Raw genomic sequence first — 5,651 nt, 5'->3', positions numbered from 1 at the left:
AGAGGTTGGAGTTGTGTGACGGTGTGCAGTCGTGGGTCAGCAGAGTGAAGAGGAGGGGGCTCAGCACACATCCTTGGGGGGCCCCAGTGTTCAGTGTGATGGTGCTGGATGTGTTGTTGCCGACCCGAACTGCCTGAGGTCTTCCAGCCAGAAAGTCCAACAGCCAGTTGCACAGCGAAGTGTTGAGCCCCAGCTGGACCAGTTTGTGAACGAGCTGTTAAGGGATTATTGTGTTGAATGCTGAACTGAAGTCTATGAACAGCATTCTGATTTATAGATGATGAATGTATTAGAGCAAGAATTAAATCCCAGATATTTCCCTCAAATGACAAATTTGATTCCTCCTTCCAGAGCGCCTTCAGTGGATGCATTGAGGGTGACTGTTTTGTATTAATTATAGAGAAGAACCCAGCACCCGCAAGGGATAAGGAGGGGCGGATGAGGCCGGCTTTGAGAGATTCATCTATGTACTTGTCCGTGGCCTCTCTTTTAGAACCAGAAATGGAACACAGGTGACCATTGGGTGGAGTAGTGCCTGAGAGGACCTCAATGGCACAATTTTAAGAGTGATGTGGGGGTAAGGACCTGGCCCGGGACTTGCTGAACACACGGCACAGGTCATGGTACTCCCCTGGAACCCCGGGTCAGATCAGCAGCCAACACCTTCAAAGCAGGACACACAGAACCAGGAAAGGAACACCCAAACTCATGGGAGAAGTCGTCAAATGATGAGCAACACAGGGCTTGAGACTCCCAGATGGAAGTTCCCCAGTTGCGAGCTCTACTGGAGAGAAGAGTTGAATCTAAATCCATTTTAGTTTCTTCAGCTGCATACGTACGTGGCTGTATAAAGCAAACACCACAGAACACTGTGACAAGAACACCCGAAAGGAGTTGGGATCTCCATCATAGAGGGGAGGATTGTTGCAACGAGGTTCGGGCTCATGACGGGGCAAAGGATGAACTGGTCTACCTGGGCAGCATCCCACTGTAGATCTTGGACGTGGGCTGTGTTCTCTTATTGTGTTGGTCCAACTGGGAACAACCAGGCAGGAGAACACTTCGCACAGAGGCAGAGGAAATTACAGAGTGAGATAACAGAGGGACAAGCCGGCGTCCACGGTGGGGAATATAGCCAAGACAAAAACTTTTTCTTAATGTACATTAACATATTGTTTTGCATTTTAATAAGCTTGCAGGATAATAGACTAGTGGCATGCAAAGCTACTGTAGTATGCTGTCTAACCATGCACTAAACATTAAACTCCCTCCCCCTTCAATGAAATTACTTTAGGTGATTGAATTGCTAGGTGGACCCATTTTTCGTGACCGCTTCAAACAAGCTTCATCTCTGAAGGTGTTTGAGTCTGGGTTGTTTATAATACAGATTCACTGTGTTTGGACATTTCATTTCAAAATTTTTTGTGGACATAAGTTTGCATAATTTAATCAGATTTGTGATCAGAAGGAATCTTATAGCTTATTAGCGTACTATAGGACCAACTTAACGTGAACACTGAACTAAAATATTTAAATGTTGAGCAAGCAATCTCATTTGCTGCAGATACAACAGAATCAACCTCTACCATGTATTATACAATGTGATTGCTAGCAGATTATATGTCAAGGACCTATCAGCCTGCACTATCTAGCTTTTTCTGACTGAATTTTGGTCATATTTATATTCCTTTGGCACTATAAATAATAATAATAATAATAACTGTCATCATCATCATAATAAAAAGAACACATTTTTTATTGGGTGGCAACCTCTCTCTGCTTTGTGTTCTTTGCCTCCACTTTATGCATTAAAATCATGTAATGCACAACTATCTGTGGATTGTCCGTCACACACCAACATTTGTTGGGTGTTTTATGGGGGCATTTCATAGGTGTAATGGTTTTAATACTGTACAAACTGTATTTTCTATCCTCTAACCCTAACCCTTCCCCTGGCCCTTTCTGTATTTTTAGATAATAAAAAAAAATTCTGTGTGACTTATAAGCTTTTTTCCTCATGGGGACCAAAATGTCCCCACAAGGACAAAGATTTTGGATATTGCCATCTTTGTGGGGACACTTTATCCCCATAACATAGGGTTTACCAGCACACACACACACACACACACACACACACACACACACACACACACACATTCACATGATTGTGCTTGGACCCTGATGATTGCAGCATGCAGCTATATTTTCAGTTTTGTAAGAGGCTTTTCAACAAATAGTGCCTAGACATTGTTGCTAAAATAATAATGAATCTGAAATATAAAGAACAAATACTGTACAAAGTGTGAATGATCTAAAACTGTTTTTACCTGTCATTATAGAATATTTGTCTGTTTCTGTTGTCTCCTTAGTCCACAATTCATCTCTAGCCGTCTGTGAAGAGTTGTTTGACGGTGGAGATTTATCTGTCTGTAGAGATTAATGGACGATGGTGTGAGTTTAAAACATTAAATACACCCATGTTTTTCTGTCCCACTCTCTCACTCTCTATTCAGTAATTCAAGATTATGCATTTTACTAAAGGTACACATTTGTCCAATGCACACATGTGCAATACATCTTCAATTACTATATTTGTAATAAAATAATACATTATAATGAGATGACTATACAAAAAACTACAACACACCAAAATATTGTGTTTTACATTTTAACAAGGTAAATTTGAGTGACTTTTTACATAAATGTCAAATTTAATGTCAGCAAGTTTGTTTACATATAATTTTGTTCATGATTGTGTGTTATCATAAGTATACTGATGAGTCAAATCATTATGACCACCAGCCCAATATGCTGTTCATCCTCCTCATGCTGCCAAAACAGTGCCATCCTGGCGAGGCATGGACTCTACAAGACCTCTGAAGGTACTTTAGCAGCAGATCCTTCAAGTCCTGTAGGTTGTGAGGTGGAGCCACCGTAGATCAAACTTGTTGGTCCAGCACATCCCTCAGATGTGCTGAATGGACCTTCTTCAACTGCTACAAGTTCCAGTTCTGAGGTTTACATGCCCATTGCAGGTGCTTTCGACGGTGGACAGGGGCCATCTTGGCAATCTGATTGGTCTGCAGCTACTCAGCATCATACGCATCGAAGTGCGATGCACTGTGTTGTGACACATTACTCCCATAACCCTCATTAAAATTTTGTATTATTTGTGCCCAGTGGCGGCATTTCACAAAAGCATAGGGTATGGCAGTGGTATAAATCATGGGGGAGGGTGTGAGATGTGGGCGGGTGGGCGCACATTACTAAGCACTGAAATATAGGGAAAAAAAATAGAAAAGGTAAAAGTGTTTTTTTTTTTAATTAAACACTGCGTCGTCAGAGTTGGTATGTGGCTTTCACTTAACATTTTATGAAAATCAAGCTCAAATGATAAGGTTTTTGACCAGCGAATAACGGAGATCTGTGTTTTGTCTGTCATTACAACGGCCACATCTGAGGCAGCAAGTGCATCGCATTATACGCTTTCATCAACTTACAGGTTATAACATTTATTGTAGCTATATGGGCACTTAGTTTTTCTTGTCGTTTAATACACTTGGCCACAATCTCATGATATAGACGATGAAGCGCTATATGCACAGAATATTTCAAACGTAGCCTACAAAAGTAGCCTATATCGGTTAAACTAGACGGCAAAAGCTATTCTCCACTCTTCAAACACACAAAAAACATTAGCCTTTACAGACATAATGTTTTAGAAAAGAAAACGCTGTACTTATTCAAACATCAGTTATTTATTATTTACCCTTGCATTGCGAACAAGCCGAGATCTGTCTCCAGGCTGCGCGCACTTTGTTCTGAATGGAAGCAGGGTGAAGTTACGAGGTTTTGCTGACAGTTTGAGGATCCATAGCGTTACAAAGTTTAGTGACATGCTCTTTTGAATGCTTTTCATTGGTTAAATATTTGTAAAACCCTCAAACAGACATAAGGAAGACCAATAGCAGTGATTTAAAACAATAATAACGAAATATAATAGAGAGTTTGGATTTTCCATGGCACACCTGACTGGGCCAGGGTATGGCGACTGCCATACTCTGCCATACGGAAACACCGCCCCTGTTTGTGCCACAGTACACCATCTGTTAGCTTGAACCAGAAGGGATAGACTTTGTTACCCTTGTGCATGAATGAACCTTGGATGCCCAATAACCTTTTTCCGATTTGTTGTTTGACCATCCTCGGACCACTGTTGGTAAATTCTCACCACTGTTGACCGGGAGAAACCCACAAGCCTTGACATAACAATTTGGCCCTTGTCAAAGTCACTCAGATCTTTATTCCTGCCCACTTCTCATGCATTCAAGGTTGATTACGAGATTATGATTATTGTTTGCTTATTATCTAATCTACCCAGACTTTAATATGTGGCCTTCTTAGGAGATGATCGACGATATTCACTTCACCTCTGACTGGTCATTATGTTTTGGCTCATCAGTGTAGTATCCTATATATTAGAATCATACTAACCAACCAACATGCATCACTGGGCATTGAGAATCTCAGAAAAAAAGAAAACAAACTAATAAAGACTATTGTCAAGAAACTATTAGGAATGTGTTCATGCATCATGTTTTCTCATTAACAAATCTAAAAAAAACAATTGTTTCAAGTATCAGGATTAATTTTAGTATTAAATAATTTTGAAGATAAACATAAATGTCATTATCAATAAAGCAGTCATGCTATTAATGTTATTCATATCTACACTCTTACCTTCACTGCTGCTTGAGTCCATTTCCCCCACTGTGATCCAAAAATTATTCGTAGTCTACTCAGTAACCCTCCAAAAATTCCACGGAATAATCCTAATCTTGCTGTTCCTTCTACTACTGCTGCTATTACTGCTGCCGCTGCACCTACTGCTGCTATTACTGCTGCCGCTGCACCTGCTGCTGCTGCACCTACTGCTGCTACTACTGCTGCTAATACTGATACTCCAGCTACTATGGGTAATTCTTTTTTTGCTTCTTGTATAAACCTCAGTGCCCATTTTAGGTTATCTATTACCCACGGTATTTTATTTGTTGCCCATTGTAATTGTGTTCTTGCTAGTGCAACTGTTGCGGATCCTGCCATTGCTCCTGCTACTGCTGATCCAGTTTGTGACTGTGCTCCAGCTAATGATCCCAATATTGCTGCTGCTGTTCCTGCTACCCCTCCTGCTACTGCACCCGCTACTGCTGCTACTACACCTGCTACTGCTGTTAATGCTCTTTCTTCTGCTCCCCATGGTGACTGTAAAATGGCTACTCCTATACTTGCTGCTGCTCCTGCAATTGCTGCTGCAACTGCTCCTGCTATTTTATCAACTACTTCTGTTGTTCCTGCCCTATGTACTACTATAGCAACTGCTGCTATTGTCAGTGCTGTTGTTGCTGTTAGTGATGCCTGTTTCCATGTTTTTGATTGCAGTGGTGATTGTTGACTTGCCTTTCCTTTTTCCACTGGAAAAAAGTACAGAAATAAGAACTTTCATCACAAAATGTCATTATCACAAACATCTTAAAATATGCTTGCTAGCATGTAGGGCACCGATACCATACTGGTATCGATACTGCGCTCGTGTACTCATACTCGTACTCATTAAAATGCTCCAATTATTATTCTCAGTCAGAATACTGTAT

General features: G+C 40.9%; 1 pseudogene; it reads right to left on the bottom strand.

Annotated features, from left to right (window-relative positions):
• LOC107705041 (up-regulator of cell proliferation-like) overlaps positions 1-4,762 on the bottom strand; it is a 23,313-nt pseudogene extending 18,551 nt beyond the window's left edge.
• Positions 4,763-5,651: the final 889 nt, after the last annotated feature.

The sequence above is a fragment of the Sinocyclocheilus anshuiensis genome, unplaced genomic scaffold (genome assembly GCF_001515605.1).
Source record: "Sinocyclocheilus anshuiensis isolate Anshui unplaced genomic scaffold, SAMN03320099.WGS_v1.1 scaffold95, whole genome shotgun sequence".
NCBI lineage: Eukaryota > Metazoa > Chordata > Actinopteri > Cypriniformes > Cyprinidae > Sinocyclocheilus > Sinocyclocheilus anshuiensis.
Note: the sequence above shows the minus strand (reverse complement) of the source record. Positions and strands in the feature narration are given on the sequence as shown.